Source organism: Hylobates moloch, unplaced genomic scaffold (genome assembly GCF_009828535.3).
Source record: "Hylobates moloch isolate HMO894 unplaced genomic scaffold, HMol_V3 SCAFFOLD_2, whole genome shotgun sequence".
Taxonomy (NCBI): Eukaryota; Metazoa; Chordata; class Mammalia; order Primates; family Hylobatidae; genus Hylobates; species Hylobates moloch.
In genome coordinates, this window is record NW_026652277.1 from 162,436,471 (window position 1) to 162,450,848 (window position 14,378).

The 14,378-nt window shown below is 41.7% G+C and overlaps 1 protein-coding gene across 2 annotated transcripts in view; it reads right to left on the reverse strand.

The window, feature by feature from the left end:
* IPCEF1 (interaction protein for cytohesin exchange factors 1) overlaps window positions 1–14,378 on the reverse strand; it is a 211,335-nt gene that overhangs the window by 119,749 nt on the left and 77,208 nt on the right. For both annotated transcript variants that reach the window (XM_032160933.2, XM_058435616.1), the window contains exon 2: window positions 12,261–12,304. The gene's annotated coding sequence lies outside the window, so the exon portion shown is untranslated. The remainder of the gene's footprint in view (window positions 1–12,260; window positions 12,305–14,378) is intronic.

Here is a 14,378-nt window from a genome sequence, read left to right on the forward strand (position 1 = left end):
AAGACGAAAAGGGAAGGAGGGAGGGAGAGAGGGAGGAACGAAGGAAGGAAGGAAGGAAGAAAGAAGGAAGGAGAGAGAAAAGAAAAGAAAAGAGGGAGGGAAGGAGGGAGGGAGGGAGGGAGGAAAGAAAAGAAAAGATCATTTTAGGGGTCTTGTAATTTGCAAAGGTCGTGCCCAAGGGTTACCAGACAAGTGAGAACATAAGGAGATAAATTACTATATATATAATCATGGTAAGGGCTGCTTTACCCAGAATAGGGTGACTTCTCTTGGAGGCTCTTATAATGATATTTGGCAGAACTATTGCAAACTGTTTTCAGTCTTCACAGCAATGCTGTAAAGTAACTTATACTTTTACATGTGAAGAAACTAATATACAAAGTGGGTAGACTAACTAGTTTACATAGCTAGCAAGTTAAAGCCAAATTTGAATTCAGATTTTCAAACTCCAGGTCTAGGGCCCTGTGGTCATCAGCAGTGCTGTCTCAGAATAATCTTTGCCTTTTCAAATTCTCCTTAGAAGCAGGCTTTTTTTTTTTTTCTTTTTGCAAACAGTAGATCTCATTACATTCTTAGAGAATGAATGAGTCTAATAATTCTTACAGACACTCAGGACGAGACATGGAGTAGGCACCTAATAAATATCTGTTGACATATTGCCTCAACTTTAGGACAAGTTAGAATGAGTAAGCTATTTACCAAATTTAGACAATTCAGAGGGACCTAAGGTGACTAGCAGTGATAATGTGGCTGCCAAACGGCTACTAGTGGGATCACAGATCAGCTGCCACTGTGTGGTCTGGAAGGGTCTGATCAGCAGGCAATAGAGCTCTCAGAAGGAGACAGTGACGAGCTGCACGCAGCTTGTTTGGGAATTGCGCATCCTAGGTTAGGCTTCATTCAGAAATTATGAAGGGCTCACATCCTGGCCAGAATCCCACACGGGCAGGCTATGAAATTGAAGGCTTAAACCATATCATGCTGGAAACCACACAGGCACAAGGACCTCAGTTTTGCATCTGCTGAAAAATCTGGGTTAGTGTCTCCAAAACATCTAAAGCAAGAACGAGAGATGTCACTAAAACACACCTATTTATTCTTTAGGAAGAACTGTTAAATTAAAGTCATTCTTAAATACCCCCCATCCCAAATTGAGATATTTGTTGACACAATCCACATAAGCGAATGCCTTCAGGAATAGATTCGCTTTCTCTGAAATCATAACATGTATGCAAACAGACACCTAGTGGAAGAACACCTAAGTACAATACTTAGCTTAAGACAAAAGATTAAATTGTCCGACTCCCTAATTTGACATTCTTTCACTTTCAATAGCGCATTTTTTTACACCACTAGAATCATAAACTCAGAAATCTAAGTTTTCAAAAAGAAAATTTTCTATTTGTTTTTCCAGGAAGCACTGGCTCTTTTATTGGTTGTTGTTGTTAATTAGACTATCTTACTGTATAAAGTACTGTGAAGTAATACAAAAATTACAGAGCAGACTGCAGCTGGCCAGCCACTTTACTTCACCTTTCCATGAATGCATGTGGGCTTATTTTTTTGTTTCCATTCCTTTATAGACTTTGCCTGTGAGATTTTCCACTTGTCTTTGGGTTGCTTTTTTCTTGCTTTTAACTAGGTAAAGCCAAAGACTTTTTTTTTCCAGCCAGCTTCCTGTGGTCCACCCAGCTTCCTGTGGTCCACCCACTCGTCTTTACATGCTCACTTTCTCACTCGTACCTCACCTACACTTTGTACTGCGCCCACCTCCTCATCTTCCATGCACACATGCACCTTCCTCTCTCCCTTCTGCCCTAGATACCTTCATTTAACCTCAAAAGTAAAACTTTGTTATCACAAAATAGAAGGAATCACCTATTTTTTTTCTTTACTCCATAGTACTAAAATTCAGCTATGACAAACGTTTAGATTATTATTTTTAACCCCCTGCATAGAAAAAAAAGTTTAGATCGGAGATTGATTTTTAATTTAACAGATATGTTTAATTGCAATTTCTATGACCTCACAGGCTCCACTTCATGGGATTTTACACCTGAAAGAGGAACATAGCAGAAGCCAGACTGACATTCACCAGGTCCAGGTCCCCTGACGCTGCTGTGCTGCAAAGAGCCAAGCCCTGTGGACAGGCCCAGGAGAATCAGACGCCAAGTAGAGAATGGGAATCCAAGAGATGCCAAGGCTCCAGACGTATGGATGCAAAAGTGATCTTGAAAGTAGAGATCCTCCAATCCTAGCCACCCCAGCTAAAGTCACATGGATCAAAGATGAACTACCAAGCCAAGTCAACCCCTCTCCAAATTCCTGTCATGGTCAAAACAAAAAGGTCCTTAGTCCACTGTTTTCAATAAGTAAGAAGGTCCTTATTCCTACATCACATGCTTGATGGTGACATGTTGAAACCTTTTCCTTTGATATTAGGAATAAGCCAAAGATTCTCATTATCACTTAACAACATTGTCTCAAAAGTACTGGAAAACAATGGTAAAAAAAATTGTGATTAAAAGGTAAAAAATCAAGATTGTCAGTATTTTCAAATGATATAGTTTTACATGCAGAAAGAATCTACACATTAATAATTACAATTAAAAAGTGGGCCAGGCATGGTGGCTCATGCCTGTAAATCCCAGCACTTTGGGAGGCTATGGTGGGTGGATCGCTGGAGCTCAGGAGTTTGAGACCAGCCTGGGCAACATGGTGAAACCCTGTCTCTACCAAAAATACAAAAAAAAAAAAAAAAAAAAAAAAAAGGCTGGTCATGGTGGTATGTACCTGTGGTCCCAGCTACTTGGGAGGCTGGGATGAGAGGATCCCTTGAACCTGGGGGATAGAGGTTGCAGTGAGTTGAGATCATGCCACCACAAAAAAAATCATAGACAGATCCAGACCCTGTCTCAAAATAAAAAATAAAGTGGACATAAGAAGGTTGCTAGCTACAAAGCCAATATATTAAAATCAATAACATTTCTACTAGCCACCAACAGTTTGAAAGTAAAATTTCTAAGAAGATAGCAATATCATAAAAATTCAAATATGTTAGAATGAATCTAATAAAAGATGCATAAGACTTCAATGAAGAAATCAATTTTTGAAAGAAACTTAAAAAAGGTATAAATGGAAAGATGTGTTCATTCATTGGAAGACTCAATATTGTGAAGATGACTCTGGCTAATGCTTTTCCTTTGCCGTTATCTTCATTATTCTGTGGTCATAAGGATATCGTCCTACTTTTCCTTCTACAAATTTAATTGTCTCGTCTTCCTCATTAGATCTACAATCTACTTGCAGTTGATTTTCTATTATGGTTTCAAATAGGGGTCAAGTTTCATCTTTTAAATTAGTAGCCAATTATCTCAGTATCATCTACTGAAAATACTGTCATTTCCCCCACTGGTTCTAACCATAAAGGAAAAGCTGTAAGTTGAAACACATTAGAATTAAGAATTCCCATTCATCAAAAGACAACCTTAGGGACTGAGAAAACAAATCAAATGAATGAGAAGAGATATGTGCCATACATATAACACGCACGAGGCCATGCATCCAGAATCTATAAAGAACTCCCATGAATCAATAAGGAACAGGCAGAAAACCTAAGACAAAAATGAAAAAAGACTTACTAGGCCTTTGACAAAGGAGGAACATTAATTAGCCAATATATATAGGAGAGACACTAAACCTCATTAACAATCAGGGAAATGCAAGGCAGAACAGCAATGAAACATAATTAAACAGCCACCAAAACAGTGTAATTTTAAAAGACTGACAACGCCAAGCGTTGGCAAGATTGTAGAACCAGTGGAAACTCAAAATATGGCCAGTGGAAAATTATTCTGGAAAAGTGTTTGGCAACACCTGCTAAGGTTAATTACATGCATAGTCTATGCCCACAACCTTTACTCTAAGGTGCACATGCCTCAGATATGTGTGCAAACGTATGCTGAAAATGTGTAACAATGGTTCTATCCAGTTCATTAATAACAACCAGGACAAAAAACAGGGCTGGGCATGGTGGCTCATGCCTATAATCCCAGTGCTTTGAGAGGCCAACATGGGAGGATCACTGGAGGCCAGGAGTTCAAGACCAGCCTGGGCAACAAAGTGAAACTCTATCTCTACAAAGAAGTAAATCATTTAAAAAATTGTTTAAAAAAAAGTCCATCAATGGGAAAATGAATAAATAAATTGTGGGTACAGTCATTACAATGAACTACATAGCAATCAAAAAGAAAAAGACTACTTCTATCCACAGTGAAATAACATTGAGAGAAAGAAGCTAGACACAAAAGAATATAAACAATATGATTCCATTTATATAAAATAATAGAGCAGCCAAAACTAGATCATAGTGTTTAGGGAAGTGTACTTGAGTCATAAAATTATCACAAAATGCAACCACAATGACCACAAATGGCAGGAGAGTGGTAACCTTTCAGGAGGAGTCAGTAATTATTTATTGGAAGGGTACAAGAGAGGATTCGGGATCCCAATGGTATTCTACTTCTTGACTCAAGTGGCAGTTGCAAGAATTTACACTTTATGATAAATCATCTAGCTATTCCATTTTTTTCATGTTTTCCACTTTGTATATATTTCAAAATAAAAGTCATTTTGAAAAGTGAGAACTAGGCCAGATGCTATGGCTTATACCTGTAATTCCAACACTTTGGAAGGCCAGGGCGGAATGATTGTTTGAGGCCAGGAGTCTGAGACCAGCTTGGGCAACATACTGAGAATCCTCATCTCAACAAAAAAATTTAAAAATTAAGGCCAGGCGCAGTGGCTCACGCCTGCAATCCCAGCACTTTGGGAGGCCAAGGTGGGCAGATCACTTGAGGTCAGGAGTTCAAGACCAGCCTGGCCAAGATGGTGAGACCCCGTGCCTACTAAAATCCAAAAAAAAAAAAAGGCCAGGTGTGGTGGCTCACGCCTGTAATCCCAGCACTTTGCGAGGTCGAGGCGGGCGGATCACGAGGTCAGGAGATCGAGACCATCCTGGCTAACACGGTGAAACCCCGTCTCTACTAAAAAATACAAAAAAATTAGCCGGACGAGGTGGTGGGCGCCTGTAGTCCCAGCTACGCGGGAGGCTGAGGCAGGAGAATGGCGTGAACCCCGGGGGACGGAGCCTGCAGTGAGCCAAGATCGCGCCACTGCACTCCAGCCTGGGTGAAAGAACGAGACTCCTTCTCAAAAAAAAAAAAAAAAAAAAAAAAAATAGCCAGGCATGGTGGTTTACATCTGTAATCCCAGCTACTCGGGAGGCTGAAGCAGAATTGCCTGAACGCGGGATGTGCAGGTTGCAGTGAGGCGAGATAGCGCCACTGCACTCCAGCCTGGGTAACAGAGCAAGATCTCATCTCAAAAAAAAAAAAAAAATTTAAAAAGTAGCCTTGTGTGGTGCTGCATGCCTATAATCCTAGTTACTTAGGAGGGTGAGATGGGAGTGAGAGGTGACAGCATGCTGGCAGTCCTCACAGCCCTCGCTCGCTCTCGGCACCTCCTCTGTCTGGGCTCCCACTTTGGTGGCACTTGAGGAGCCCTTCAGCCCACCACTGCACTGTGGGAGCCCCTTTCTGGGCTGGCCAAGGCGGGAGCCGGCTCCCTCAGCTTGCAGGGAGGTGTGGCGGGAGAGGCGCGAGCGGGAACCGGGGCTGCGTGCGGCGCTTGCGGGCCGGCTGGAGTTCCGGGTGGGCGTGGGCTTGGCAGGCCCCTCACTCAGAGCAGCTGGCCTGGGCAATGAGGGGCTTAGCACCCAGGCCAGCGGCTGCGGAGGGTGTACTGGGTCCCACAGCAGTGCCAGCCCACCGGCACTGGGTTTCTCACCAGGCCTTAGCTGCCTTCCCACGGGGCAGGGCTTGGGACATGCAGCCCGCCATACCTGAGCCTCCCACCCCCTCCATGGGCTCCTGTGCTGCCCAAGCCTCCCCGACGAGCGCCACCCCCTGCTCTACGGCGCCCAGTCCCATTGACCACCCAAGGGCTGAGGAGTGCAAGCGAACGGCACAGGACTGGCAGGCAGCTCCACCCGCAGCCCCGGTGCAGGATCCACTGGGTGAAGCCAGCTGGGCTCCTGAGTCTGGTGGAGATGTGGAGAACCTTTATGTCTAGCTCAGGGATTGTAAATACACCAATCAGCACCCTGTGTCTAGCTCAGGGTTTGTGAGTGCACCAATCGACACTCTGTATCTAGCTGCTCTGGTAGGGCTTTGGAAAACCTTTATGTCTAGCTCAAGGATTGTAAATACACCAATCGGCACTCTGTATCTAGCTCAAGGTTTGTAAACACAACAATCAGCACCCTGTGTCTAGCTTGAGGTTTGTGAGTGCACCAATCAACACTCTGTATCTAGCTGCTCTGGTGGGGCCTTGGAGAACCTTTGTGTCAATACTTTGTATCTAACTGATCTGATGGGGACGTGGAGAACTTTTATGTCTAGCTCAGGGATGGTAAACGCACCAATCAGCACCCTGTCAAAACAGACCACTCGGCTCTACCAATCAGCAGGACGTGGGTGGGGCCAGATAAGAGAATAAAAGCAAGCTGCCCGAGCCAGCAGTGGCAACCTGCTCAGGTCCCCTTCTACACTGTGGAAGCTTTGTTCTTTCGCTCTTTGCAATAAAGCTTGCTACTGCTCACTCTTTGGGTCCACACTGCTTTTATGAGCTGTAACATTCACCGCGAAAGTCTGCAGCTTCACTCCTGAAGCCAGCGAGACCACGAGACCACTGGGAGGAACGAACAACTCCAGAAGCGCCTTCTTAAGAGCTGTAACACTCACCGCGAAGGTCTGCAGCTTCACTCCTGAGCCAGCGAGACCACGAACCCACCAGAAGGAAGAAACTCCGAACACATCTGAACATCAGAAGGAACAAAGTCCGACATGCCGCCTTTAGAACTGTAACACTCACTGCGAGGGTCCGTGGCTTCATTCTTGAAGTCAGTGAGACCAAGAACCCACCAATTCCGGACACAGGAGGATCAGTTGAGCCCAGGAGTTTGAGGCTGCAGTGAGCCATACTGCACTCTAGCCTGGATAACAATGTGAAAGCTTGTCTCTAAATAAATAAATAAACTTTTGTTGAAGACTTTAGTTTTCCTTGAAGTGAAATGGGCAAGCTTGGCCGGGCATAGTGGCTCACGCCTGTAATCCCAGCACTTTGGGAGGACAAGCCACGTGATAACTTGAGGCCAGGGTACAAGACTAGCCTGGTCAGCATGGTGAAACCCCGTCTCTACTGAAAATATAAAAATTAGCCTGGAGGCTGGGCATTGTGGCTCACGCCTGTAATTCCAGCACTTTGGGAGGCTGAGGTGGGTGGATCATCTGAGGTTAGGAGTTCCAGACCAGCCTGGCCAACATGGTGAAACCACGTCTCTACTAAAAATACAAAAATTAGCCAGGTATGGTGGTGTGCACCTGTAGTCCCAGTTACTCGGGAGACTAAGGCAAAAGAATCTCTTGAACCCAGGAGGCAGAGGTTGCAGTGAGCCGAGATCGTGCCACTGCATTCCAACCTGGGCGATAGAGTGAGACTCCAACTCAAAAAAAAAAAAAAAAGAAAGAAATCAGAGTTAGTTACTCGAGAGTTAATTTCAGCATAACACAGTCTAGTCTAATAAGAGCTCCTGTGCCTCATTAAGTGTTAACAAAAGTCTTTTCTATATTTCTTCAAGCTCTATTTAAATTTTTTCTGTGTAAATTAACATATACCCAAGGTAGGTAGTTGCCTTTTTTAACAATTTGGCTGGAAGGTGATTTTATTAGGAAAGACACTGATATCTCTACTGAGGACAATAAACTCAGGGAAAATGAAAATGGCAACAGGAAACCTTTCACTTGTTGAGAAAACTTGTTCTTTTCTTTTACTTTTTCCTCACTGTCTACATATAATAAATGCAGAAAATTTTCTGAGGAAATGCCCTATTTGTGGAAATAATCTCAAAAGATTTAGAGATTTTCAGTTAGTACCTCATCATCCTTGAAATTGGATTCTATTTTTTAGAAAGCTATACCCATATTTTTGAGCTAAAATTTTAAAAAAGCAAAAATATTATTAACCAGGAAAACAATAGCTCAAATGTTAACCTGCCCTGTCAATAATCTGAAAAACTTACAGATTCTGTTTTCAAGGAATAATCTCCATATAAGTATTCTTTCAGCCAGTTCTTTTTTTGCAATCTAGTTGTCCACATTCTTGTTCACATTGTTATATTTTGCACACATATGCACAAAAATTATGAGCCTTCAAGAAGAAAATATATGTGGTCATCTATTTCTTCACTGCCAGCACACAAGTTTTTAACACAGAGTTTATTTTAAAATAAGGCAAGAAACCCTTGGAGTCTGAGTTGTTTCTTTATTAGAGGTGTGAGACCTGGCCGCACACATTTCTGTTCTGGAAAAAGTCCATTGACACCTTGAATCACTTGGTAACATAAATCAAAATTAAGCAGTTCTTAGAACATAAGTTTCATAGGCCATAGCAAGTAAAAAATAGCAAGAAAAATATAACCTGATGTTCAAATGCATTCACATAAAACTTCACAATATTTACTGCCCAGCAGGAATATGTCAAAACAATTAGACAAGCATTCTGTACTTAAGAAATCTGTGGAGAGCTCGAAATAATTACGGGGCCAAAAATGTAGGCACATGTGAATGAAAACTAAATATGAACTGTTTGCTCCCACTACACACCCTTGAGCTAAGAACTATGTCTATCACACACTAGGGCCTGTTGGGGGGTGGGAGGCAAGAGGAGGGAGAGCATTAGGACAAATACCTAATGCATGTGGGGGCTTAAAACCTAGATGACCGGTTGATAGATGCAGCAAACCACCATGGAACACGTATACTTATGTAACAAATCTGCACGTTCTGCACATGTATCCCAGAACTTAAAGTGAAATAAAATTTTTTTTAAAAGAACTATGTCTGTAATATATTAGAGTGACTAGATAAACAAGATTCCTTTAGTATTGCTTAATGACAGGAGTAAAAGATGAAAAGTGTTAACATGCTTTTGCATCAAGTTGGAGGACATTTTATTATCCTAGTAGCTGGTTCAAGACTTTCTCTTATGTAAACATTTGACTTTGCTAGAAAAATATCATAATAAGCCCCTTTGTTGTAAAATCTGAAATCCAGCAGTGTTTGGATGTGTGTAGAAAGACTTGCAGTGAGGCAGGGAGGGGAAGAAGAGAGGTGGAGGCTGTAAAATGGGGAATGGGGAGAGCAGTGTAATGGAAGAAAATGACACCACAATGTCAGTTCCAGTAGAAAGCGGTGAAGAGTCTGAGCTTTGCCTTCATGTTAGCATCAGATGGAACCAAGGCAGTACATAAGGGCACGTGAAGAAACAAGTTGCTGGGAATAAAGGCCAGTGCTGATGACGAGATCACTCATCACCATGTGATATGGTTTGGCCCCGTGTCCCCACCCAAATCTCATGTTGAATTATGATCTTCAGTGTTGAAGGAGGGGCCTGGTGGGAGGTGACTGGATCATGGGGGTGGACTTCCCCTTGTTGTTCTCATGACAGTGAGTGAGTTCTCAAGAAATCTGGTTGTTTAAAAGTGTATAACAGATCGCTTGAGCTCAGGAGTTTGAGGTCAGTCTGGGCAACATAGCAAAGCCCCCTTTCTGTTTTTTAAAATTAAAAAATAAAAATAAATAAAATATAAAAAGTGTGTAGCACTTCGCCCTTCTCTCTGTCTCTCTCTCTCTCTCTCGCTCTGCTATGTGAAGATTGTGCCTACTTCCCCTTCGCCTTCCACCATGATTGTCAGTTTCCTGACACCTCCCAGCCATGCTTCCTCTACAGCCTGTGGAACTATGAGCCAAATTAAACCTCCTTTCTTTATAAATTTCCAAGTCTCAGGTAGTCTTTATAGCAGTGTGGGAATGGACTAATACACCATCATAACTAATATTTATTAAGTGCTTAATAATGCACCAGATATTGTTCTAAGAGCTATATTCTTATTAACTCATTAAATCCTTACACCAGCTATGGGTACTATTACTGTCTCCATTTAACAGATGAGGAAAGTGAAGTGCATAAAGGTTAAGCAATTTGCCAAAGGTCATACAGATTGGTGTGTATTTGTGTCAGAGATAAGATTCAAACCCCAGCCCTCTGAGCTCAGAGCCTCCCCTTTGTACCATTGTGCTATCTCTTATTTTATTACAAGAGACTATAAAGTTCACCTAATTCAGTCTTCCAACAAATGCAGCTTCTTATAACAAGCCATGCTCTTACTAGATGCCCACTGTGATGGGGAGGTCCCTAATCTGAGAGCCAGAAGTGTTATACTAGAAAACATACTTGACAACTTTTGAAGATAGTAAAATCACCCAGTTTTGTCAATACCTTAGGGTAATCAGTTTTGTATATCATCAATGAAAAGCATGAGTATAAAAAGTATCACTTAAAATTCCTTAACAAAACATCATATTTTATGGTAAATAAAGCATTCTTTACTGCAGAAGACAATGCAGACATCTTACTAACTGACTCATCAGTAAATGCGTATCTTTTATATACATGTTGAAACAACAGAATTTATGTCTTAGAAGACGTCTGTACAGCTAAGGTATGCACCAGAGCTAATTTGTATGTCCATGAGTTGGACAACCAGGACAACGGGTTTTAATAAATACAGAAAAAGGAAGAGAAGGGCAATGGCCACCAAAAAGCACAATGGTGACTAATGAGTTATGACTAACAATGTTTCAAAGACAGTTGTAACATAATTGGAAATGGTAGAAACTACATACTGAGGACAATAGTGATTATTGTCTGGGTCATAGAAATAATAGCATTTAAGTTAATACGCTAATACTTTCTGAAAAATTACCAGAATTTCAATTATATCTATACAGTCACAAAAAGATGTGTCCTTAATAGATAACTGTGGGCAGCCAGGTGTGGTGGCTCACACCTGTAATCCCAGCACTTTGGGAGGCCGAGGTGGGCAGATCACGAGGTCAGGAGATCGAGACCATCCTGGCCAACATGGTGAAACCCTGTCTCTACTAAAAATACAAAAAATTAACCGGGTGTGGTGGCAGGCGCTTGTAGTCTGAGCTACCAGGGAGCCTGAGGCAGGGGAATCACTTGAACCCAGGAGGCTGAGGTTGCAGTGAGCTGAGATCACGCCACTGCACTCCAGCCTGGAGACAGAGCAAGACTCTGTCTAAAAAAAAAAAAAAAAAACTGTCAAAAGAATGCTTCCTTTGAATTCCCCTGCAAGTTTAAAATTGTGTTTCATCAGTTCATCTTTGGAAAAAAATGAATTAAGGCTTAATGCAATGGCTCACGCCTATAATCCTAGCTCTTTGGGAGGCCGAGGCAAGAAGACCACTTGAGGCCAGGAGTTAGAGATCAGCTTGGGCAACATAATGAGACCCTGTCTTTACAAAAAATTTTAAAAATTAGCTGGGCATGGTGGCACACTTGGGAGGCTGAGGTGAGAGAATCACCTGAGCCTGGGAGGTCAAGGCTGCAGTGAGCCACCACCATGCCACTACACTCCAGCCTGGAGGACAAAGTGAGACATTGTCTCAAAAACAAACAAACAAACAAGAGTTAAACCAAATAAAAGATGGATACCTCAGTGAGGAACTATGACATATAATTCTTTTAAAATCATTTTATAATAGAAAATCAGAGTAATAATGAGAATTACACAGGTATTCAACTCCAGTCTTTCCTAGATCATTAAGAATAAACTTATAAACTTTAGAGGTGGGGACATCTTCAGATTGTTTTACTGTCCTACTATAATTATTAAATATAAATATTTAATTGTAATTATTAGTAAATTTACATCAGTAAGTACTCCATTTCTAGAGCATTCAGTTTATACTTGGGCATCTAAACATGCAACTGCTTGTAAAATAGACTCTTCACATAATTATAGTTATAAAGCACTTTGATAGTCATGGTATATTCCTTAGTCTGAGAGAGGCAAAAAAAAAAAAACAAAACCCATAAATAAATAAATAAATAAATTACTTAATTCTCCCACTGAAAAATCATCTTCGGAGGACCAAAGATAGTTAGTAATACTATCAACTTCCCTCTGCATAAATCCTAGACTGGGGATAAACATATCTAGGCTACATTAATTTGATTCACAAACTAGAATAACAAAGTGAAACTCAAGCCTTTCAAGTCGTAAATATCACTAAAGAGAAAGAATTTGTTGCAAAGAATTTTCAATTACATACCAAAAGGTTATGAACTTTCTTGGTCCAGTTCTGTTGCCTTTGACCTTTATGGAAAAAAAAAAAAAGAGAAAAAAAAGCGAGTCATGAGATTTCTTCCTGGACTCAGTCACCTGGGAGAAAATCAGAATCCCACCACATCAACCCCAAGAATAAGCAACAGAATAGTAAGTTGATCATCGTGATAACATTAGGGTAGACAGCCAGGCAAACACAAACAAGTTAGGAAAGTCCCACCACCACCAGCACCCAGGAATGTCAGGCACTGTTAAACCACCAGGTGCTGGTCAGGTAGTTGTTAAACTGGCTCGCTAAAATAATAATTGGTGGCAGCTGGTGCCAGGGACAGGCGGTCTCCCATTAGATAGGAAACACTTGAAGCTGGCGATCAGCAGCTTCCTGATAAGATCTCAGGAGTTGGCGAATGGGCCCAAGTATGTGTACAAAGGGGCAAAATGGCAGAGTTTAGCATATGACCTCCCTCTAGGAACACTCGACTGGTAAGGGAAAAATGCCTCAAGTGAGCACGCACGCAACTTCAGCAAACACACTGAGCAAACTGCTGGCAGGCCACTAGGCATGAGGAAAGCCCGCCCCAAGGGAAGAATCAGGGGAGGAGAGACAGAAACCCCTGTACCATGCCGATGTATAAAACCCCAAGTCAAAGATCAAACAGGGTACTCGGATCTCTCAAGGTGTCCACCTGGCACTTTTCCAAATGTACTTTACTTCCTTTTGTTCTTGCTCTAAAACTTTTTAATAAGCTCTCACTCCTCAAAAACTTGCCTCAGTCTCTCACTCTAAGTCATGCCCCTCAATCGAATTCTTTCCTTCGAGGAAGCAAGAATCAAGTTGGTGCAGACCTGCACAGACTCACCTCTGCTAACAATAACTTCCCAATGTCTCTCTCAAAATATGAAAACAAAAGTTTTCTCTCATAGGAAAGAATATCTGGGTAGCAAATTATCAAAAAATCATTAAACTGAGATCCTCAACATTGAATTTTTTCTAAAGAGGACAGTAAATATAATGTTCTATCCTTTTGAACACACCCCATGATACATTTTTACTTCACGTTTAAATACCACGAAAGATGTGCACATAGATTGAGAACTTCTATCTATTTTCCTGGAATTTTTCCAGTGGGAATGTATTTCTTTTTTTTTTTTTTTTTTTTTGAGACAGAGTCCCACTCTGTGGCCCAGGTTGGAATGCAGTGGCACACAATCTCAGCTCACTGCAACCTCCGCCTCCCAGGTTCAAGTGATTCTCCTGCCCCAGCCTCCTGAGTATCTGGGATTACAGGCACCTGCCACCACGCCTGGCTAATTTTTGTATTTTTAGTAGAGACAGGGTTTCGCCATGTTGGTCAGGCTGGTCTTGAACTCCTGACCTCGTGATCCACCCGTCTCGGCCTCCCAAAGTGCTGGGATTACAGGCATGAGCCACCGCACCCAGCCCAGTGGGAATATATTTCAAATTAGTAACAATAATTCTATTCATTGCCTAAAAGCATACATTTATAAAAACACAGATTTTTCTTTTTTAAAATCTATATATTTGCATCTCACAGAAAAATAAAATTGTAGGAAAACATGCTCTGTAAAGGACATATTTCAAGATCTGTATTTTAATAACTCAATCTACTTGAGTACTTGGATTTTTTCTTTTTAAACTTTTTTTCCAAAATTTTATTTTGAAAATGTTTAAAACTATAGAAAGGTTGTAGGACTAGGTAGCAATGAACACCTAGATGTCCTTCACTTTGATTCCCAAATTATGACAGTTTTCCACGTTTGCTTTATCTCTCTGCATATCTAAATATTTTGCTGAACCATTTGAGTCACTTGTAGACATAAAGATGGTTCACGCCTATATACTTCAGCCTTCAGCATGTACCTCCTAAGAGCAATGATCCCACCATAGTTACTTAATAATGGTCACACTCAGGAAAGGTTTTTTTTTTTTTTTTTTGTGATGGAGTCTCGCACTGTCGCCCAGGCTGGAGTGCAGTGGCACGATCTCAGCTCACTGCAAGCTCCGCCTCCCAGGTTCACACCATTCTCCTGCCTCAGCCTCCCGAGTAGCTGGGACTACAGGCGCCCGCCATCACACCCGGCT